We start from the raw sequence: 25,504 nt of genomic DNA, 5'->3' as shown, positions 1-25,504 counted from the left end.
CTTACATAATCCGAAACATAAGACGCATATTATAGTGCGCCTGTACACATACTCGCGCTTTCGTTGATTTGTAACACTATTTGACTAGTATCCACAGATTCAAAGTATTCAAGCCGAGGCAAAGGCGACGAGAGATGGGGCCGGCTCTTGTAGAGCTGGAAATGATGAGGGAGATGAAATTGCTGGCGTGGACTACGAGTTCGAAGAATACAAGGATGAGAAGTTGAGAGAGGACAGAGCATGTGGCCATAGTTATTATTGGTATTGAAGAACTTGGAAATTTGTCAGCGCGCCTTGTTTAGCGCATTTTTGAAATTTGTAATGACAATCCTTAAGCGTGTCACGCGCACTATCTGTGCATGTTTAATTAATTGTCTCCAAGTTATCGTCTGCCTTGATCTTTGTACCATTATATGTAAAGTAGCTCTGTAACTTGAAAATGGTGCGCACAATCTCTTAGGCAGCGCACTCCTGCCTTTGAAGGGTTATTTTCTCCGGCTCCTGCGCAGCAGAAGCTTGTTTGGCGACAAGCTAGTCTATTATAACTGGACAGTTAAGCGTCATTGGGTTGACCTAACCAACCCGCGCAGAACTCGAGATCTGCAAGTCATGACTATAAACGACGGCGTTGGTCGCGCCTGACCTCAATCCTAAGTGTTGGCGCACTTAGAAGACTCCCGATGCGCACACACGGATGCTTAACTTAAGCATATATTGTGTGCAAAACAATATATGTGATAAGTTAAACGTTGACATGCCTTGAGTATAATTACGATGAAAATCAAGGAAAACTTAGCCAAACATTTTAACAAACGATCTTACGCGCATGATCATACAAGAATCGCAAACATAACCCATATACTTGACCGTACTGATATTTAACAATTATAACTTAGAAACATACAAGTGGAAAAAGATAGATTCAAGTCTAACGAGCATACACAACCTATGGCTGACAATGCAATATGCTTAAAATGTAAATTGCTAACGCGCAATTGTAAACTGAGAAGCGCACTATAACAAGTGAACGACGCACAATATAGACAAGTAAACAAGATAAATTTTCATTATTATCAAGAAAGTAATTGCATTGTTAAAGAAAATTACAAAATTACAATGAGTCTTTTAACAAACGATCAGCATCAGCAGTGGGGTCTTCGGATTAGGCCACAAGTGAAGGGACCCTGATGTTCACCAGCGTAGGCGCCACAGCGTTGCTCTTCTGCGCTACAAGGGGGTCCACCTCCTTAGCAATGAGATCATCCAAGGCCTCAGAAGATTGGACTAGAGGCTGAATCTTTCTCCAAAAAATAAGCCTCTCCTCCGCCTTGAAAGCAAGAATGGCGTCAACAAAAAGATCGCTCACATATTTTGAGTCGCAAGCACGACCAACAAGCGCGGGGAGACCCTTCTTCAAAGTCTCAAACTGACACTTGGCCGTGTCACGATCAATCTGATAAGAAGTTAAGTGATCAGTCAAGTTTTCACGTTCTCTTTCCCAATCGCTCTTTTCAGACTCGAGGGACTTGACCTTTTCAGCCAACTTCTCAACCTGAGAGGCTAAGGATGCTTTCTCCTCAGCTAGAACCGACGAGGTGCTGACCGCCTCATTACGAGTCTTTTCTAAATGCTCGAGATCAGAAGTCAGATGCACGATACGATCATGCATCTACTCAGCAGTCAGCGCACCCGGCGTGGAAGAGCCGGCACCGTCTAGGCGCACCTTCGCCTCCTTAAGGCAGCTTTTAGCACGCATCAAGTTCAGCGTAGCCAACTGAACATCAAAGCACCATGCTGCCACGGGCGAGAGATTCCTAAAGTAGTTGGGAAGCTTGATGTCTTCCAAGTAGTCGAACTGACAGGCCGCCGTAGCCTCCGGAATAGACAACTGATCGTTCATGCCATAAAACTGCAGGAGAGCTTCTACAAATAAGAAGGCAACTGGTTAGTAACAAAAAAGGCAGCGCAATGCCCCAGCACTTGAAAAAAGGAAAAAATTACCTTTTTCCTTTTTAGCGCGCTTGCGCTTACTTCCAACTTTAGTTGGGGGCTCACTAGACTTACCCCCTTCAACGTCTGTCTGATGCGAGTCCTCATCAGCATGACACTCGTGCTGACTAGAGCTGCCAGACCCACTTGCGCCAATAGCGACATCACCCTGAACCTGCCAATCAATGTCCATGTCCTGATCGCCCTGATTCTCCCCGCCGGGTGTCTCAGTATGAATGCCCTCGATGTCGCGCGAAGCAAGAAGTCTGTCTAGACGCATCTCTGTAAATAAAACATGCTAAGCTAGACACAAGTGATGAAGAGAAAGAAAGTACAAAAATAATGCCCATCTGCCGCCTACCATTATCATCGGCGTCTAAGATAACTGGCAGGGCAGGCGGATAGGGACACATATTAGCAACCCGTAAAATATCAGAGCTATATTTACGGATAGGGAGTTTACGGTTGTAAAAAATGAACAAGTCTCTGCTGCTCCTCTAGGGAAAGGGGAGGCCTAATGTTTAACTGCGCATTGGTAGCGTCAGTATGCCAAGCGCAGATATTTCTATACGCGAGCGGGATAAATGAATCATCGATAAAGAAGAATGAGTTCTTCCACCTCTTGCGCACCCCAGCTTTCAGGCGCTGTACAAACTTACTCATGTCGTTGAAAGAATACCAGCTCTGTTGATTCTTACGATATGAAAAGACGTTCTTAAATAACTTCAGCGATGGAGAAAATTGGTAGTGCTGGCAAATCATCTCGAAGAGAATAACGCGACATGCGTTATAAGGATGCAGCTGTCCGATGCCAACATTGAAGTGACTAAGAACCTCCATGAAGAAAGAAGTGGGAGGATAGTGCACATTCCCATCCACCATAACCTGCTTATATACGGTAACCTTACCATCTATAACATCGCTAGCGCACTGATCAGCCAGGGGCGCTACAGGATTCAAATCAGCCAAAGATGGATACCACTCCACCAACTGCGGGACTTTGCACCGCGTCATAAAAGACTTAATAACCTCGCAATTCGGAGGCTCAGAAGTAGAGGAAGAAGATGCCATCTATTAACAAATAAATCAAAGAATCGTAAGAAGAAAGACTAAATAGGCGCTAACCTGAAAAAGCTAAAAGACAAGGTCGAAGTAGTAAGCTGATAAGATTTGCACGAGAATGAAGAGCAGAGATGATGTAAAAAAATTGAGAAAGATGATTATGAGGTATTTATAGGGGAGTGAAAACATGGAAGGGGCCCTAGGGGAAGTTGAAAATGGGCGGTTAAAACATGAAGGGAAGAGATTGAGGTGGTCAACCAAAACACACAACCGTGCTAATTGAACACATACACAAGTCCATTAAATCCACCTATATGTGAAGTGAGCTCTATAACCGAGAACCACTTCACCCGACCCGCACCCATCCTACACATACATATGCACATAGGATATTAACACTCACCTTGAAGTCTTGATGGATGCCAAAACAAAATCCGTAACTCGCAAATGGAACGTACCTATTCCATTATCACATAACAATTAGCACAATTAGGGTGGATTACAAACCAACCCATTTCGACAACTAGTGCAATTTCGACCCAATTGCACTTCCAAGTTCAAACCGCGCCCAAACAAACCAATAACCACTAACACTAGTGACAATGGTCCTAATAAGCCAAATAATTGCCCAATTTGACACCAAAACCCTAATTTTGACCCATTTCAAAATTAGTCAACCAAATGAACCCTAAAGGCTTCCAACACCTCAATAATCACTAAATACTAGTGATTACACCCATTTGCAAGTCTTACAAACTTACACTTGTTCACCAAATCCAAAACCCGCCAATAACAACAATAAACCCGAATCTTGGTGTTAATCTTCAATTAACAACTAAATGGGTTCCATCTATGAACATACAAGCCAAAAGCCCTAAATTTAGATGATGAACAAGAAAATGAAATTCGGAGTTAGAGCTTACCGCTAGTATCAAATTGTAGCTAAGAACGAGGAGAACAAACTTGTCTCTTACTCTTTCGATCAAAACCCGCTTCTTCCTTTCCAAAAATCCCTTTGAATCAATTGGGGTATTTGATTTTTTGAGAGAAAATGAAGAAGAAAAGGAAAAAGATAAAAGGAAATGAAGTGGATGGATGGGATTTAAGATCCCAATCTGGCTCACACGTGAAATGACCGAAATGCCCTTGAACCTTATTTAAAATTACTAATATCTGGTACCAGTCCACCCAGAACGCCGTGCCGCGGCCTTAATCATCGCGCCGCGACCTATAACGTATTCTGGCGGTTGCCTTAACATGCCTCCTGGAATTGAAATCAGCTGAATGCCCTAGGGGAAGTTGAAAATTGAGAAAGATGATTATGAGGTATTTATAGGGGAGTGAAAACATGGAAGGGGCCCTAGGGGAAGTTGAAAATGGGCGGTTAAAACATGAAGGGAAGAGATTGAGCAACGTGTCAGAAGATGGAAAGATAAGAGTACGAGGCAATCAAAGACGGCGAAAACGGCGGAACGGCAGCTGTAGCATCTGACAAAACGTCGCTTCGGTTTTTCGGCATTTAATGCAACAGGACAAAATACTTTTAAATATAAAAATAGAAGAAGGTGAAGTCGCACAGTTAAAAATAGCTGAGTGGTTGTTACGAGTTGAATTCAACGCCATGCGCTGTTTCGCGCACACCATCGAATGATAATACGAGTTGAATTCAACGTCGTGCGTCGTACTTATGCATACCATTGAATGACGGTTGTGAGTTTGAGTTTAACGCCATGCACCGTACACGCGCATACCATTGAGTGGCAGTTACGAGCTGAGTTCAACGCCATACGCTGTACCTGCGCATACCATTGAACTGGGGGGAGTTAATGATACGCATACCCGACTAGATCATATAGCGCATCAAACAGCATCGCCACAAGGATTTACGAGGTCACGCGTTAAGGAATAGAGCGCTATTCTCATAGTGGGGTGCCAGTTCCATCGGCGCGCATGATCAGCGCCCATATGCCGGGCGATGCAGTAGCTGGCAGAGGACACCTGGCAGACAAGGTCAGAGCTGACAAGAACACTTTTTACTTTTGTCGGATCAGCTCGCCTGAATACGTACTATTTACAGGCCACGATCCTTTTAACCTTATTACGTGGCGATAGAAGACAAGAAAGGTTATCCTATAAATATAAGACTTCATCCACAAAACAAAGCATCTTGGAATTCACTTTCACACACATATATTCAGAGAACAGCAGTGCATAGCGCAATTATACCCGCGCTACCGGACTCATAGCCTTACACTAGACATTCTTGATATACAGGTAACGTTCCATGAACATAAACCCAAACACTTAGCGCGAGCCATCGATGTCCGGTCTACCCGCCGATGGTGGGTCTACGTTTAACCACCCCTGTTGAGATCCTCATCTCGCAAGGGGTTATTCACGGTACTCCGGACCAGAGAGTTAAACTCAATTGACCCTTAAATCCCCTCTTATCGATGTCAAGCATGGACCGAACCCGACCAAATTATTCTATGCTTTATCAGCTACCATGATGTGAATATTGGTATATCCATAATAATAACTTGGACCCATGGTTGGAGAATTCGGATCTCGGGGAGATCTCATTTAGACTTTTTAGGGAGATCTCGGCATCTCGGAATAATCTCGGGGAGATCTCGGACATTGACTTACGTTGACTTTATAGTTTTTTAATAAAAATATACATAAAAACATAAATATATGTATATTTATATACGTTTTTACGAGATTTTACAAAAATATTCTAGAAATGAGCGAGAAAATCTTAAAAATTACGAATTTTATAAGAAAATATTACAAATTAGCAAGAAAATCCGAGAAATCGTGGCTTTGACTAAGTTTTATCCCGTTGACCAAGAAATCTCGGGAGATGAACATCTCGTCTCGGTTGCCTTCTAAAAACGAGATCTCGGGGGAGATCTCGGGAGATTTACAACACTGTCTGGACCACAATGCCACTGGAAGTGAGACAAGTAAATAGAAGACGATGGATAGATTCGATGTCGGACTCACATATTGGACACCCGATATGATTGATGTCCATTCTTTTCTTAGACAAATTAAGACGAGTCGGAAGTTTATCCAAGTTCACTTTCCAAATGAAAAAAATATACTATAATTGGCATTTAAATTTAAATTTAACATTACCAAATTTATTGTACTTGTTATAATTCAGTAGGCTTATAACTACCTTTAATGGTTATAAGAACAAAGAGAGAAAAAGAGAGAAGAAGGAGAGAAGAAATATTGATATTGATATTTCAAGAGAAATGGTGCACCTTAAATGGTTACCATACATGTCTATTTATAGTATAAAATATTACTATGCAAGAAATATAATAATAATAAAATTAACATCCAATCTAGATATTTTATAACACAATCTAGATATTTTATAACACTCCCCCTTGGATGACAATTTTATTAGAGAATAACTAGTACTGCCTCGTTAAAAACCTTGCTAAAGAAAACCCATTGGGATAAAACTTTAGCTAAGGGAAAAAGAGTGCAGCATAGAGTTGACTCCCCCTCAAGTAGGCAACGCCTGAGTTGTTACATCTTCTGAACATGCCTCATGCCAATATTATGAACGTGTGTTCTGAAAATAGCAGTTGGCAGTGCTTTGGTATAAAGATCAGCAGAGTTGTTGATTGAACGTATCTCATTTTAATCTGGTTGTCTTTTACGAGATCTTGAGTATATGAGAAGAATCTGAGGTTTTCATTTGAAACTGTATCATCTAAATCTTTTATGTACAAGTTTAGCCCCTGTGATTTGTCTACAGTCTCCTTCATGGTTTGCTCAAACCCTTGTTTCAATTCCTATTCCCTTGTAGTCTTTTCTGAGCCTTACCAACATACCATTCTTTTCCACCAAACTTATGACCGTTAAGACCGTCTATGGCTTTGGCGCCTCCTCAGTATTTATATTTTGTTCAGTCACTTTTGATACTCTTCTTTCATTTGTATTATGCAAGCTGCATTATCTTCATATATAGTTATTGGTGAAGATAGTTGTTGGTCTTTTATAGCGTTCTAGTCCACAAGAATCATTAATGATTTGTGTTATTAATCTCAACCAAACACATTTTTGAGTAGTTTCATATAATGCAATCACTTCGTCATGATTTGATGATGTTGCAATAAGTGTTTGTTTTAAGAACGCCATGATTTTGTGGTACCTCCATTTAGGAATACATATCGAGTTTGAGATTTATCTTTATGAGGATTTGATGAATGACCTGCATATACATAATCAACCAAATCTTGTTTTGAAACGTTAGAATAAAATAATTTTAAATCAGCAGTTTCTCAAGGGTATCAAAATATGTGTTTGATCCCGCTCCATTGTCATTTGAGCTGAATCTTGCCAACAAATTAACTGCAAGAGAAATGTCAGGTCTTGTACAATCTATAAGATACATAAGAACCTCAATTGCACTAAAATATGGAACTTCCGATCTGTTTAAGATTTTCATGATCTTCGCAGGGATGAAATAGATCAGTGTCAATATTGAGTGATCTAACAACAATGAGTTTGTTTTTTTTTAAAAAAAAATGTTTTAAAATCTTTTCGGTATAAGTTGTTTGATGTACAAGTAAACCATTAGGCATATGCTCAATTTGCAATCCAAGGTAATACTTGGTTTTTTCAAGATCTTTCATTTCAAAATAATTCTTTAGAAGTTGAATAATTTCATAGATCTCTTTATTTGTTCATATGATGTTAAGAACATTGACATAAACAACTACGATCTCATATCCGAACATTGTTTTTATAAAACATATGTGCAAAATAAGTTTATATTTATACCCTTTTTTTTTTTATCAAGTAGTCATTTAATCGGTTATACCACATACGTCCCGTTTGTATAAACCCACTTAGAAATCTTTGTGATTTAATGGAATATATTCCCTTGGGTTTTACATTAGATGCTTATGATACCTTAACCCTTTAGGTATATTCATATATATCACTATTAAGTGATCCATACAGATAAGTAGTAACAACATTCATGAGATGCATTTAAATAACTACCAGGTTGATTAAGTATCTAATAAGTAATTGTATCCATTACAGGAGGATAATTTTTCCTCCTAATTCATTTCTGGTCTTTGTGGGAAATATTGAGTTACAAGTCTAGTTTTGCCTTGTAACTTTATTTGCACATTTCTTTTCGGATAAAAAATTCATTTGTATCCCATACGTTTCACATCTTTAAAAGTGATAACGATTGATCCGAAACTTTTCTTTTATCGAGCGATTCTAATTCAGCTCGTATTGCTCCTTTCCATTTAGCTCAATCATGTCCATTTTGTATATTCAATGACAGATTTTAGTTCCAGATCATCATCTTTATTCATGATGTCATTGTAACATTATATGAAAATATCTCATAGAGATTTTAATTTCATTTCGGTTCCATAATATTGCATAATTTATCGCAATTTTAGTATTTACATTTATCAATATCCTCTGCAGAAGGAATATTGATTTGTGGTTCTTCTTGAACACTTTCTTTTACCTCATTATCAGCTGATTTTCTTTTTCGAGGATTTTTATCTTCGGAACCAATTGATCTTCCACGTTTGATGCGTGGCAAAGACTCAACAGTGACATTATTGCCAACTTTTGGAATTTCAGTTCGAGCTGGAGCATTTATCGCTGGTATATATGATTTAGTCACCTTTTTTTTATATATGTAAATGCATAAAGTAATTAATTTGCAAGTTCTTGCATATGCATTATTTTTTGAACTTTCGTTTCACATTCTTTTGTGCGAGTTCAATATACCTTAATTGATGTTCACATCATGAAGCATCATTTTATTTTTTTTATTTTTATTTCTCCCCCTAATCCAGGGAACAATGTTTTATTAAAATGACAATCAGCAAAACGTGCTGTAAAAACATCACTCATCATGGGTTCAATATATCTTATGATTGAAGATGTTTTATATCCAAAATATATTACCATCTTTCTTTGAAGAACCATTTTATTGTGTTGTGGTGATACAATTGGAACATACACTGCACAACCAATGTTCTAAGGTAGAAAATATTTGGCTCTTGGCCAAAATCAAGTATTAAGTGAAAATATTTACGACTTCCACATGGTATAATGCGAATTAATGTCGCAGCATGTAAATTTACATGTCCACATATAAATATTGAGAGATTTGTACTCATTATCAATTGTCTAGTTATTAGCTGTAAGCGTTTATCTATTGATTCAGCTAAACCAATTTTGTGTATGCACATGAGCAACTGGATGTTCAACAACAATCCCTGTAGATATATAATGATCATTAAATGCTTGAGATGTTAACTCACCAGCATTATCAAGTCTCATCCTTTTAATGGTGTAATCAGAATAATGTGTTCTCAATTTAATAATTTGTGCAAGAAACTTTGCAAATGCCATATTACGGCTTGATAACATACAAATATGAGACCATCCGCTAGATGCGTCTATTAGAACCATGAAATATCAAAATGGTTCATATGATGAATGAATTGGTTCATATATCTTACCTTGAATTCTTTCAAGAAACATTTGTGATTCTTTTTCACAATATACTTTTCATTAATCACCATATGTGCTTTCCATTAATCACCATATGTGTTTTTTTTTTTTTTTTTATAAATCACCATATGTGTTTTTTTTTTTATCATATATCCTTTTCACCATATACGCTTTTAATCATATGCGCTGTGTTTTTCACCATATGCGCTTTTAATCATATGCGATTTTCATCATATGCGTTGTGCTTTTCATCATATTCGCTTTTTATCATATGCGCTTATCATATGCGATGCGCTTTTTATCATATGCGCTTTTTTATGTGAATAGTAAATTAATTAATTTCGTTTTACTATTCATATGAATTAATTTAGATTTGCTATTTTGTTAATTGAGTAATATATATATACATCATATACTTGTGACTCCGAAGGCTCAAATGAATTTGACCATATAGTTATACGTTGTACCTTGCACATTAATTTTTAGTAGAAGCTTTAGATGCATATTATTTTCAGTAGAAGCTTTAGATGCACTTTTTTTTTTATCACCAAATACCACAAACACTTTGTTTGCGTTTGTTCATAGTCATCAATGAAAACTATTTTCTTTAATTTTATTTTATACAATAAAATTAACGCATCATTATTCTTTTCAAAAACAATAATCTATTGTTATTGTTCACTTGTGTCATGTTTAACAACAAAAGTCAACAACCTCTGTCTTGTTTGTTGTGGCAACCAAAAACAACCTTTGCTTTTGTTACCGAGAATCCAAGACCAAAAAACAATTAATTTTTAATTAATCTTTTATCAAAACCATAAATGATTTTATTGATCTACGTTGATATGGCCATAAAGAATTGACGGCTGACCTACTTTTGTAAGTGTATTTCGGCTATCATCCCGAAAACGCACAACGACCTTTTTTTTTATGAACTATTTGTTTCATATCTAGCTTAGGCAATTATTGTGAACATTTGGTCCCTATAAGAGCATTTATTTTTAGACTTTTAGTTGATTTGTACTTGTCACAATTAGGGATAGCACCCGCGGGTCGTGGATGCGGATCCATTGGATCCATCACCCGTACCCGCGGATTTTTTTTAAGAGACATCCAATTGAACCCTTGTTCGTTGAAACAATTTGACTATATTTTTACTCCCCATTATTAAACGGGCCATTTTGATGCACACTGTTAAAAAAATAATTTGTTTTTTAAGTTTTATTATTCAAACTCCTTTTTTCAACGGTCACGTTTTTAACAAAACATTTGACAAGTTTGGAAAAAATTTTTTTATTGATTATCATCAAAAGTTTTCTATTGTCACTCTACTGGATGGAATTATGACATACAACCAAAATTGCAACCCAACACTTGATTAGTGATTCGTGATCGTTTGAGATATCTTTTAATTACACTAAGCTTTTCGTGCTGATAACGTGTTATAATTCAGTAGGCTTATAACTACCTTTAATGGTTATAAGAACAAAGAGAGAAAAAGAGAGAAGAAGGAGAGAAGAAATATTGATATTGATATTTCAAGAGAAATGGTGCACCTTAAATGGTTACCATACATGTCTATTTATAGTATAAAATATTACTATGCAAGAAATATAATAATAATAAAATTAACATCCAATCTAGATATTTTATAACACAATCTAGATATTTTATAACAGTACTGAAATTTTAACTAATAAAATCGTTAAAAAATTCTATCATCCACCCTTTAAGGCATAAGGTAAACATCATAAAATAATTTTTTAACTATAACATAAACTATATATATTTGCTATAGTCATTGGTTTCATTTATATACATATCATTAGTTATTTATTAATTTATTTATGAAAAATTTAAAATAATTAGATGTCTTTAACTTATGCCCTTAAAGCACTAGTTACATTTTTCTCTAATATATTTAGGTAGGTACAACTAAATAGTGAAAAAAACGAAAAACCCATCAAAACATTTCTCTCTGTCATATCTTTCGAGAATTCAAAATCTTCCTTGAAACTCACTTTACCGCCCATTCTCTTCGTTTTGGCCATTAGTAGCTCTTTGGTGGTCCGGATTTTCTATTTTTTGTCCTTCCTTTTTTCCTTGTTTCTTCTCCCCTTACTCCATTCACTTTGTCCATCGTTTAGCAGTGCTTTTTTTGTCGTCATCTCACTAACATCCATGTATCGCAGGCGGCGAGTAAGAGTGGTTGTACATGCTTACTATGTGGTTCGTTGAGTCGGTTTTGAGAGTGACGGTGGCCGACTTCATGATTGTTCGTCGGGTTTTCTTTCGTTGTTTCTCTGTGGTCTTTTTTCTCGATTTATGTTGATGGCCGGAGTTTCGTGTTCTCCTACCGTCGCTGTGACAACCCGGAAATTTTCAACCAAATTTAAACTTAATCTTTATATGATTCCGACACGATAAGCAAAGTTTGTATTGTTGAGTCTCGAAAATTTTGGAACTATGTTCATACATTCAATTACCCTTTTGACTATGCTCGACGATTCACGAACGAATATATAAATGGATATTAATATATATATATATATATTATAACTTGAAAACGTTAACAAAGTATTAAATGTATAATATTTTAGAATAAACGTATTTGTCTCAATATATGCTTAATATATTCATCTACGGAATTAGAAGATAATACCAACGATTGGATTAGCAGATATTTCAACAATTATAAATCCTGTAAGTATTGTGATAAGTCTTTGTTGAGAGGTCCACCTTGATTTAAGAAATCTTTCCTTTTTGACTATATTTGATATATAAATAACTTGCAACGTGTATAGAAAAAGTATTTATATATATTGTATATATAAATATATCAAGGTTCGAAATTATTTTGTAAACAATAGTAACACCCATTTATTGTTCCTTTGATAAATAAATATTATATATAAATTTATATTTTTCTAAACGAAAATATATATTTTACAATGTGATAATGCATAGAATTGAATTAGATATAAAACGTTTCGATATTATTAAATATATCTTAATAAACAGCGAGGAGTTGATTTATAGAAGCAAATGACCAAATTACTAAAATGTATAAGCTATACTTTGAGTAATATAGTTTATTGATAATTTAAGATTATATTTTGACAAATGTACGAATCACGAAACGTAAAGTACAAGTTTTCTAAGCATACGAAAACACATTCGAGAAACCGGAACTGAGACATTAGTCGAGCGTAAACGTACGAGTCATCGGACCAAAAATTAAAAGTCAACTATGCACGTAAATATAATATAATATATAATTAATTAATATAAATTATATATATTATAAAAATATGTCGACAAATAAAACAACAAAAAATTGTGAGCTGGATTTTGGGGCCATGCGATCGTATGGCAGTCAGGATTCAGAAACATTCTATAAATTGGCCAGTTTGCTCGACGTACACACACACACATATCCTATATGTTACTCCCTCTGTTATATAATTATTTATATTATTATTATTATTATTATTATTATTATTAAGATTAATATTATTATTAATCTTATTATTATTATCAGTAGTATTAATATTATTATTATTATTAGTATTGTACATAAAATACTACGACGAAGTACTGCACAAATGATTTCAAACCAAGTTTTCAAATGAGTCAAAGCTAAGGAAACTATGGGTTATAGCTATGGAAGTTATGGGTAATGTTTATGGGTATTGCTCGTGAGTCAAACTAGTGTTTATCATCTCCGTTGCGTCTACGTACTTTCCTAGAATATTGAATCACAATATTGATACGTAAGCATTCATATCTTATCTTTTATATATTAATAGTGTATTGATGTGTTCTAGAGGGTGTGTATGAAACGGCTATCAGTTTTATATTTATTTACTACATGAAATCACCTAAATTAAACTAAAACACAAAAGGCAAGTATACCTATCGTGTAATAATATAGTTAAGGTAAAGTCCAGGAGGTCGATCCGTGGACACTATTATTGGGTGTCTTACTAGGTTAAATTAGTTAATTAAGTAGTTAAACTAGATTTAGTGATATATAGTAATTATAGGTAACTTTGGGGGGTTTTACCGTTTAATGACCGGTTTGTCGATTTTATATTTTAAGCATACAGATAAATGACGATAATTAAAGTGCGTAAAATAAATAACAATATTAAAATGATAATAAATAAAATTGTGAGTAAATGAAAGTACGATGAGAAATACAATAAAAGAATTATGCTTATTTAAACTTCTGTAATCATGATGTTTGACATTTTGATTTTAATTTATTATGCTGGGTTAATTGTCCTTTGTCCTGGATTTATTTGATACCTATCTGGTTTTTGCCCATAATAGTTCATCGGTCATAATTATAAAATGATCGTCAAATTAACCTTATACCCGAAGTCAAATATTCCAACTAATTGGGGATTCGAACTATAACAAGGTCTTAATACTTTGTTAATAATTACACCAGGTTATCGACTTTGTGTAATCCAAGGTCTTAATACTTTGTTAACAATTACACCAATTACCCTTGTATGTAATCCACCCCTGTTTTAATTAGTCCATGATTATTAATTTACCCACTTGGCCAGAATGAATAATAAATTACCCAACCCAATTGATTAATTAAATGATTGTAAAAGATGTCGTATAAACGTCACTAAATAGGACATGCATAATCATTTAATAATTATTAGATTAACTAATTTGAAGATAGGTTCGACAGACTCCAAAAAGTTGTCATTCGATTAGACAATACCCCCCATCTATTAATGGTCCATGGTCCAATATCCACAAGTGTCGGTCTTTTGACCATACCCTAATTATGGTACAAAATTCAATAACCCAATCTTTAATATTTAGTCCAACATCATGATTACTTCGGCTCAAATAAGCATAATAATAACTTAGTTACGAGACATTAATTTAAAAAGGAAGAACATAGCTTACAGTGGTGAATAATCGCGTAGCGTTACACGGACAGAGTTCCGACTTTAAAACCTGTAAAACATTTCTTACAATAACTCAATTATTATTAAACTTAAATTAAAATTATAATTATAAATATATATAAATTACATATATAGAGAAAGAAGATTGGAAAAAGGTGTGTCTTTCTTCATTCTCCGTAGTCTCGTTTTATAGGCAAATGTTGATTTGAAATTTTCACTTATGACCCCTTAACTATGCTCAATTAACAACTTTTTATTATTTATTATTATTCTTATTATGAATTATTTAAATATTATATTATATTCTTGTGCATAGTTGACTTGTACTTTCAGCTCCGTTGCGTCGAGCGTTGAAAGTTGGTTCATGTCTCGGTTCTGGATTTTTGAACGCCTTTTCGTATAATTTAATATCTTGTACTTTGCGTTTTGCGGCTTGTACGTTTGTAATTTTTAGACGTTTCTCATCAATATATTGAACCACTTGGATTGTACTTTGTACTTTTTAGCTTTTTGGTCGTTTGCATCTTCAAATCGTCGAATCTGCCTTTTGTCTTCACCTTTTATTATTTAAACGAATATCACTTGTAAATAGAACAATTGCAACTAAAATCTTGTCTTTCTTGAGGGATAATGCTATGAAATATGTGTTCGTTTTTAGCATTATCAATATTCCCACACTTGAGCATTGCTTGTCCTCAAGCAATATAGTCTTGAAATAAAAACATACTTGAATTACTTCTTTATTCTTCACACTTTGTGCATCAGTGATTTCAATACGGCGGTTATGAACAATGCTAGTAACGATGTGGTTTACAGTCTCACATGACTATAAAAATTTAGATCCGTTAGGAAATTGGATCTTTATGAAAACATTTGATCTTTTGAAAATTCAATCTAGTTTTTATCCTAGATAAGTTTTCCGAAATAACCCTTCACCGGTGTTGCAAAATGTTTTTGTGGATTGTGTGGGTTGTAGATTTGAAAATTTTAGCTCAAAACTTATGGTTTTGTGTCACCCACTTGCTAACCTTGTATTAGGAAAGCAACACGTCCAGTTTACTTGTTCCGTATATTACCTTTCAGTAAACGACAGTCCGGTTGTAAAGGAAAGCGATGAACAAGCAACTGTTAAGGCAATGTCTAATGACATGCTTTTGATTATGGTCCATATCGTGTCGGATGCAATTACTAACCTTTGTAGGAGCAATAGTAAAGATCACCCTATAGTTTTTCGGTCTGGCACAAGGTCCTGTCTTTGACCATGCTATGCAACCACCGTTCTTACGGTTGACACCCGATTTGGTTCAGGTGACCTAATGAATTCTCAGGATTTTACGTTCAATGGTAATGAACGGATTGAAAATAGGTTTTCAGAAAACAAATCGGTTTGTAATTTGATCAAAATATTTTCTCGTTCAAGTTCGAGTTTAGATATCATCGAATTCCATGAGTTTGTAATTCTCAATCTTTAAAGTCAATCTCAAGGATTAAGTAATATCAGGCTTAAAAGCTGATTTTTAATCTTTAAGGAGATTATCCTTATTGGGGGTCTGATTCATTAGTCTTATCAAGCTAATTTGCACGGCACCCTCCCCATTTTACGAGACAGATCCTCTCATGGTTAGGATAAGTCTGACCACATGGCGACCCTGTTTGATGCTGAGGTCTATGGATTTCCTGCTGATTTTAGAGATGACTTTTCTAGATTTTTCGTCAACCTACAGCTGGTCTGGACGACAACTTCTTGACCTAAATCAAGAAGCGCGTGTCTTTTTCGGAAGACTTTACTTCCTTTTAATAATGAAATTGATTCATCGTGTAGATCCATCTTTCTTTCAAAAGTATTACAATAAATCGGGTAAAACTGATTAGTTTAGTCCAAAACAAAAGTACCTGCAATAAGCTTGTACAGATATGTGATATATGTTTTAAAGAACTTGGTGAATTCTTCCCACACTCAGCTTTTATTTATTTCTTTCTTTGCCTTTTTATTCCCCTCTATTCCATTTTAAATGAATTCAAGCGTTTTGGGTTGTTTCTCAATTTATGTCCTTTCCAAGGTAACAATAATTTCGGTAGTATCACCTAGTTTTATCGTTCATAAATATGTATAAATATGATTTTGAATTCATTTAGTTAAATTTTTTTCAGATTTTCACAAAATTTGGCAATTAAACCAAGTGTAAACCCGAGAGAATTTATAACCCTTCTCCACACTTGAGATCTTGCAATGCCCTCATTTACTAGAAATCAGTAAAAATTTAAATTCATGAGGGTGATTAGTGTAGAAAAATGATTAAAATTACCGAGTTTGCAAACATATTGTTGTTATTTCACATTTGATATTTTGCGTCTTGTCGTCAAAATTAGTAGCTTTTGCTAAACTTAATGACAGTCTTTGAAAGTGCGTTGTTTTACCCTGTTTTGTACATAAGATAAACTACAAACATATATACATATTTTTGAAGTTTGTTATATTACCCCACTTTCAAAAATTTATAAAATCTAATATTTTTTTTGGCATACTTTAAATCAATAAAATTAAAAATAATGATAACAAAATTTGTCGTCCCGCCCTTGGGTAAAGCAATTTCGGTTCAATGACCTAGTGTTTAACTCACGACGAATTTTAGAAATCATTTTTTTTAAACTTAATTAAATAAAGTAAATTTTTGTTTTTAAAATCACACAAAACTTAAATTTAAAAAGCATATTAATTTCATATAAAACCTATAAAACAAAAAAAAAATCAAAATGGGGGGAGAAAACTAGTTCTTTAGTGTCTGCTAGTGGAAAAGACCAATCAGATTCCATTCTCGGAACTACTGAGAACAGAACAACTAACTCTAGACAGCATTTTCTTTTTAGAACATTTTGAATCTCCCCACACTTAGGCAGCTGTGGTGTCAAAATTGTGATTAACTTCATCGTCAATTTTTCTTGGACCATAATCAACTTGCATATCTGTGACTTTTGCTTTAAGCCATTGGTCAGATTCTTGTGTAATATCCACAAATTCAACTAATTTTGCCTTTTCTTTAGGCGACAGATTGGATACTAATCGGTTACATAACTTAAAGTTCTCCTTGGTTCTAGCATCGCGAATTCGTTTAATAAGTTTCTTCATTGAACTATTAATAACGGGATCATTTAATTTCGTATCAACAATGGGGTTCTTTGTTATCAAGTTATCATTAGGTGTTACTTCATTTTCCCCACACTTAGGCGTTTTATTATTGCTAAGCACTACCATTGGAGTTGGGAAAACAACATGGTTCTTACCAATCGTTTTTGCTGGTTCAACGGTTTTGGTTGGTGGAGATTTAGACTTTCGAATCATAAAGGTGATCGATTTCTCATCATTACTAAGTGTCATTCTACCCTTTCTTACATCAAATAACGCCCCGGTGGACGCTAAGAATGGTCGAACTAAAATTAGAGGAATGTTTGGGTCCTCTTCTATGTCAACGACAATGAATTCGATTAGAAAGGTTAAATTACCTACTTGAACGGGTAGGTTGTCAGCAATTCCAACTGGGTGCTTAATGGTTTGATCAAGGAGTCGAACACTCATCTCTGTTGGACTTAACTCACCTACTCCTAATCTCTTATATAATGAAAGAGGCATAACACTCACACTTGCACCTAAATCTACTAGTGCATCATACATGACACAGTTACTAAGTAGACAAGGAACAATAAATTTACCCGGATCACCTACCCTAGGTGGAGGTTTTGGTGGAACTGTCTTCACCGAGTTTACTTCTACGGTTTTTGTTTCTTGCACTTTCTTATTCTTCTTCTTCTTCTTTTTTCCAAAAGTATCACTAACTTTATTACCTATCACTTGCTCATACTCAACTCCTTTTCTTGGAAACGGGATGGGTGTTTTGTATGGTGCCACCACTGGCTTTACATACTCGGGTGGTGGTGGTGTTGTAACTTCTTCATTGTTACTCACATCTAAAACTTTCCCATCTTCTGGTGTTGGTTTTTCAGAATTTGTTGATACCATGTTAACATTTTCATTCCGAGGATTTACTTCATTATTACTCGGTAGCTTTCCTTGTTCCCTTTCACTCATCAATCTAACAAGAGTACCTACTTGTTTTTCTAGATTCAAAATGGAAGCTTGTTGAGTTCTAAATGACTAATCAAACCTCTCATTCGTTTGGGTTTGAGTTTCAATAAATTGTGTTTGAGATTCAATTAGCTTAAATACCACTTCTTCCAGATTTGACTTTTTCTCTTCGGTTTGTTGTGGTGGTTTATACAAGCCAGGTCTTTGTTGATTGAAAGTGTTGTTTTGAGTTGGTTGGTTATTCGGACCTTGTTGGTTGTATGAGTTATTATTGGGTCCATTTGGATTGTAAAGAATGTTTTGATTTCGATTAAAGTTTGGCCTTGGCGGTTGATAATTATTTTGATAATTATTTCCCGGCCTTTGGTTTATGTAGGAAACATTCTCTCGTTGTTCCATCCTTTGCTCAACATTACAATCTTTCGTTAAGTGTGGTCCACCGCGTTGCTCACAACTGATTCGTATTGCGTGAATATCTTTAGTCATCTTTTCCATTCGTCTTTCGAAAGCATCTATTTTTGCGGAAACAGAATCAAAGTTATGGCTAGAATCGGCTCTAGCCGCTTTAAATGGATGAAAAATATCTTTTTCCTGATGCCACTCATGAGAGTGGGATGCTGTGTTATCAATGATCTTATGAGCTTCGGTTGCGGTTTTCTTCATAATGGAACCACCAGCTGCTGTGTCGATGTATTTTCGTGTGGCGATGTCGACGCCTTTATAGAAAATTTACACTATTTGAAAAGTATCTAAACCGTGTTGAGGACATCCTCTCAACATCCTTTCGAATCTTGTCCATGCCTCATATAACGTTTCATTTGGCTTTTGCACGAATTTGACAATTTCTCCTTGAAGTCTCACGGCTTTAGATGCCGAAAAAAATCTTTGAAGAAATTTCTCAACTAAAATATCCCATGAGTCAATCGTTCCTTCAGGTAACGATTCAAACCAATCTTTGGCTTCTCCTTTTAAACTTCATGGGAACAACATAAGATAAATAGTTTCATCCTTAACTTCTCGGATTTTAAATAGATTACAAATCCTATTAAAAGTTCGAAGATGTTCGTTTGGATCTTCTTTTGTTGTACCACCAAATTGGCACTGATTGGTGATCATGTGTAGGATTTGTCCTTTGATTTCAAAATCTGATGCTCTAACATCTGGCTGATTAATGGCGTGACCTTGGCCCGTGCGTGTGGCTCTCATTCGGTCTTTCATACTTTGAGGTTCCGTTACTTCCATAATTGAATTTGTTGAATCGGAATCACTAGATGATTCTGATTTAACTATTTGTGGTTCAGGAGGAATGATTAGTGGTTCAGGAACTTGGAATTGTCCTTGAATATCCTCCGGATTCTCAGTAGTGAAGTCGGGTTCAAAAAATGGATTATCGAAAATTTGAGTTGGAGAACTTGTTCGACTAGATGATGATTCTAAAGAAAGATCAACGGCAACAATATTGGATAGATGCCTTGATCGAGTTACAGGTGGTGAACGTATGAAAGGTGGTGAACGTTTTGCTCGGTGCATTCACTGAATATCCTATTAGTTATAAAAGATAAAAATTATATAAGTTATCAAATTAATAGACTTTTCTGCTTTTGCCCACGTTTCGAATAGCCAATAGATGCAGCAGATAGCCAGGACCCTTTAGATCGAAAGCCCACAACTCGCCACTAACAAATTCAACTATTACTACGAACCAGAAAATTTGGATGTCTATCAATTTAATCGCTTAAAATAATTTTTCGTTTGAAATTTTAGAGAAGAAATAGAAAATTCTATGTCCTAAAAACTAGAGCGTCGAGAAATAAGAAAGAAAAAGATTGCGTCGAAAAACGTCAAAAAAATAAAAGGTCGAAAAATAAGAAAGTAGCGCGTCGAAACTTAAAAGGGATTCTAAACGAAAAACGGCAATTACTTAAAATGATACTAAAATTTTAACACGGCGTCGCAAAATTTTAAGCCACCTAAATCTTAGTCTAAAGAAAAAGCACTTAAGGGATTTTACGGTAAAGCCTAAAAATCTAAAAGTATAAAAATAACTATGGCAAAATTAAACTTAATACTAAAAGTTGTAACTAGAGTCTAAAAATCTAAAGGTAATAAAACTTAAAATAAATATATATATATATATATATATTTAATTTTATAGACAAAATCTTAAAAATATAAATATATTTTTTTTAAATTTTTTTTTAAAAAAAAAATTTATTTTTATATATTTTTTTAAAAATTTTTTTAAAAATTTTTTTTTTAACGCTTTTAATATATTTTTTTAAGGATTTTAAATTTTTTTTTCACGAAATTAATATTTTTTTTTATTTTTTTAAAAAAACTTTTTTTAACTCATTTACTATTCATGAATAGTAAATGAAACGAAATTAATTAATTTACTATTCACATGAAAGCGACATGATAGAAATTATTAATTATAAGTTACATAATATACCCTGAAGTATTTAATAAATACGACTTTTTAAAAATTTACGATTTCAAAATTATTATTATATTATTATATTTTATTTCAATATTATTATATTATTATATTTTATTTCAATATTATTATATTATTATATTTATTAAATTATTATATTTAAATTAATATATCTTTAATCAATAAAAAACTAAAAAAAAAACTTAAATACCCCGTGAAGACACAAAAAGTGTCCCCGACAGCGGCGCCAAAAACTTGATGTGTTCTAGAGGGTGTGTATGAAACGGCTATCAGTTTTATATTTATTTACTACAGGAAATCACCTAAATTAAACTAAAGCACAAAAGGAAAGTATACCTATCGTGTAATAATATAGCTAAGGTAAAGTCCGGGAGGTCGATCCGTGGACACTATTATTGGGTGTCTTACTAGGTCAAATTAGTTAATTAAGTAGTTAAACTAGATTTAGTGATATATAGTAATTATAGGTAACTTTGGGGGTTTTTACCGTTTAATGACCGGTTTGTCGATTTTATATTTTAAGCGTACAGATAAATGACGATAATTAAAGTGTGTAAAATAAATAACAATATTAAAATGACAATAAATAAAATTGCAAGTAAATGAAAGTACGATGAGAAATACAATAAAAGAATTATGCTTATTTAAACTTCCGTAATCATGATGTTTGACGTTTTGATTTTAATTTATTATGCTGGGTTAATTGTCCTTTGTCCTGGATTTATTTGATACCTATCTGGTTTTTGCCCATAATAGTTCATCGGTCATAATTATAAAATGATCGTCAAATTAACTGAAAGGACCCGTCCTAATCCTCCTGGACGAAGTCATTAACATTTGGTCCCATTGCGATGATCGACTCCAAGTAATGTCCTTAAAATGAGCAAATGCACAGCGGAAAACTTAATTCGTACCTGAGAATAAACATGCTTAAAAGTGTCAACCAAAAGGTTGGTGAATTCATAGGTTTATCATAACAATCATTTCAATATCTTAATAGACCACAAGATTTTATATTCATAAACATAATACACTCGCAAGTGTATGTAAAGCATTCTAAGTGGTTGAGCACTTGGTAACCATACTTAACTATTAATCAACGTCGCATATTCCCTTTATTATGAAATCTCACTACATTGTACCAAGTGTAGTCACAAAACGAAGTACTGTGCAACCGTTGAATACTGGTCGTCCAGTCCGGTTGGGGTTGTCAGGCCCGATAGATATATCAACAGGATTCGCGTATACAATACCCATGTAAATAGTATTTACCAAGCTACAGGGAAGTATGCCAGTGGTACAACTCAACGTAGAATGTATTTTTAAGTACTTGTGTCTATTTCGTAAATATTTATAAAAGCAGCGCATGTATTCTCAGCCCAAAAATATATATTGCAAAAGCAATTAAAAAGGGAGCAAATGAAACTCACTATGATGTATTTTGTAGTAAAAATACATATGACGGCGTTTAAAAAGTATAGGGTTGGTCTCGGATTCATGAACCTATTTCAAGTATATATATTAACACCAAATAGTAATCGAACAAGTTTATATATATTATTATTAATAATATACTTGTTATATTATATGTTACATAGATAAATTTATATTTAATTTATATATTTTATATAACTAATATTTATCATATTAAATTTTAATATAGTAATTACTCATTTAATATAATATGTAATATTGATATTAACGTAGTTATGTTTTAAGTCAAAAATATATTTTTTTATAGAAAATCTTTATTTGATATATTAATAATACTAATAATGATAATGATAAAAATAATACTAATTATGATAAAAATTATGATAATTCTAATAATAATAATAATAATGGTAATTTTAATAATAAAAATGATAATTTTTTTTTAATAATAAATATTAATTTCAATAAAAATACTAATTTTATCAAAAGTGATAAATTCAAAAATAATGATACTTTTAGTAATAATTTAATGATAATGATAATAATAATAATAATAATAATTGTAATAATAATAATAGTAATAGTAAATATTACCTTAAGAGTATAAGTTTCCAAAAATAAAACGGCCTCAATCTGAGCTCGAACACGAGACCTCTCATTCACTAACACAACACCCAATATACGATAGAATATCATCACCATAATATGTATCATTTATCATTTCGGGTCTCATTATTCGACTAACCCTCGTCATCATTATCATGATCATTCACATACATCATTAACATCATATATCATCCTTTCCATCGATCATCATAAACAGGAAACATTTATTATTAACCAAATATCTTCTTTAACTCCTTATTATCATCATTATTTTCATAGAATCTCAGTCGGTTTCTGGCCCAACAAAACAATCAGATCACGGCCCATATAATATCTAAGCCCACATTCGATTTGAAAGAAGAAAAAAAACGTGCATGGCCCAAGATATATATGTTGATAGTTGACTGTTCAAAGAAAAGACTCAATACTTGATAAAAATTTTCAACTTGCACATGGGATTCTCATGCACTATCACTATCATCATCCATATGGCTAAAAAAAATAAATGAAACGCCACATTTTTTTTTATACACCAAGTTGTATGCCACTAATGAAATATAAAATGGCATTAACTTTTGTTTATTAGTTCAACATGTAAGAATTGTAACCATATTCGAAGACTTGTAACCGAACATGAGGTGTTTGATTTTTAGTAACTTTCGGGGTATATGGTGATCGAATAGTTTGAAGGAGATTAAGTGGTGTGTTCTTGAAGATTGATGGTGATTATGTCGACGGTGGAGGTTCCCGGTGGTTCAAGGTGGTGTAATGGTTTGTGGGTTTGTACTGTAGCAGTAGCAGCAGGTTGTAAAAAAAATGGTGGTTTGTTGTGGGTTGTCAAGGTTGATGATAACATGGTGATGGTCTAGTGGGTTTTTAGCTTTAATTATATTAAGACAGTGGCAGTAACCTTTTGTTCCATGGTGATGTTCAATAGGTGGTTTGATGCTCACGACATGAAACAGAAATAGTTAACAAGTTGGTGGGTTGATAAACGAAAAAAAGAAAACAGAAATATATGAGTCTCGATGGCTTAAAACGATGATGTTGTTACTCGGGTTCTTGTTGGGTGTGGATTCTAAGGTAGTAAGGACTACATGGTTATGGTTATAACTCGATAGAAAACAGAAGCACTCGTAGCTGTAAGGTGTTCGGAATAGTGATAGCAAGTGGGTTTTGTGGTGGTGATTGACGTGGGGCTTTGATGGTGATCAAATGGGTTGTTCCAAGATGGTGATGGTGTCGACTTGAACCATAAAGTAGCAGGAAGTAAACTGATGGGTTTCGGTGGTCATGGGGAGCAAGAAGGTGATGATTATCGACTGTTAACAAGTATCAATAACGACATGGTGGTCTTGTTGTAGAAAAAAAATGGATAACAAACTACAAGTGGTAATATATTAATATGGGTGATGCATATGTGTTTGAGTCGTGAGGCTCAATTAGAGAGCAAAAGGGAGGGTGCAAAAATGTAATAAAGATGTGGTGTCGATGATGTTTCTTGTGGTTTGTAAGTGATGATAGATTAGGGAGGTGGGTTAAGATGGCTAAAGAAACAGAAATAGAATAAATGGATAGACAAGTGGGTTTTGTGTTAGTGTATCTATGATGCATATGTATATTATATATATTAAGTGATAAGGTGATACTTGTTAACTTGTTATGATTTTCAACAAACACACAGCAACCTATTAAAATTCACGTGAATATCCTTTGTCTTTAAGGTACCAACAGTTTTTACGGGAAATGTATCGCGTCCATTGCTAAACAGTTAGTAAATAAAAGTGTTCCTAAAAATCCCAAATTTTTAGATTAAATATATTTAATCATTTCACTCATTAACTGTTTGAAACCTGATCAAAAAGGTGCGTCTATTTTTAATTCCAAATAATCTGTACAGAGTATTAAAATTCAACTCATCAAAGTAAAATATATATATATATATATATATATATATATATATATATATATATATATATATATATATATATATATATATATATATATATATATATATATATATATATATATATATATATATATATATATTTTTAATAACTCTTAAACTTTACATAACTTAATTATAGATCCATTTTTAATTCCAACTTCTCATAAGTTCGAGTCTTAAACTTGTTTAATATTGTTCATAAAAATTGACCTGTCATTCGAGCTCGATCTCAACTAAAATTTAATATATTTTTTTTAAATTAATAAAATAGATTCTAAATATGTTTTTAATAAAGCTAAAATTGATACAACCTATTTTCAGATCATCATTTATTCTAAAATCACATAAGTTCATTTTTAACTCATTTAATATCAATGAGATGATAACTGAGTGTCCTTGACGTTTACTAAATAAATTCGAAACCACATATATATATTTAATATACTTCATTTATATATATAGGTATA

The 25,504-nt window shown here is 33.8% G+C and overlaps 1 non-coding gene across 1 annotated transcript; it reads left to right on the top strand.

Annotated features, from left to right (window-relative positions):
- The first annotated feature begins 19,342 nt into the window (after nt 1-19,342).
- LOC139869721 (small nucleolar RNA R71) lies at nt 19,343-19,449 on the top strand. Its single transcript, XR_011766304.1, has one exon. It is a non-coding gene; the product is annotated as a small nucleolar RNA R71 (small nucleolar RNA).
- Nucleotides 19,450-25,504: the final 6,055 nt, after the last annotated feature.

This window comes from Rutidosis leptorrhynchoides, chromosome 9 (assembly GCF_046630445.1).
Source record: "Rutidosis leptorrhynchoides isolate AG116_Rl617_1_P2 chromosome 9, CSIRO_AGI_Rlap_v1, whole genome shotgun sequence".
Taxonomy (NCBI): Eukaryota; Viridiplantae; Streptophyta; class Magnoliopsida; order Asterales; family Asteraceae; genus Rutidosis; species Rutidosis leptorrhynchoides.
Note: the sequence above shows the minus strand (reverse complement) of the source record. Positions and strands in the feature narration are given on the sequence as shown.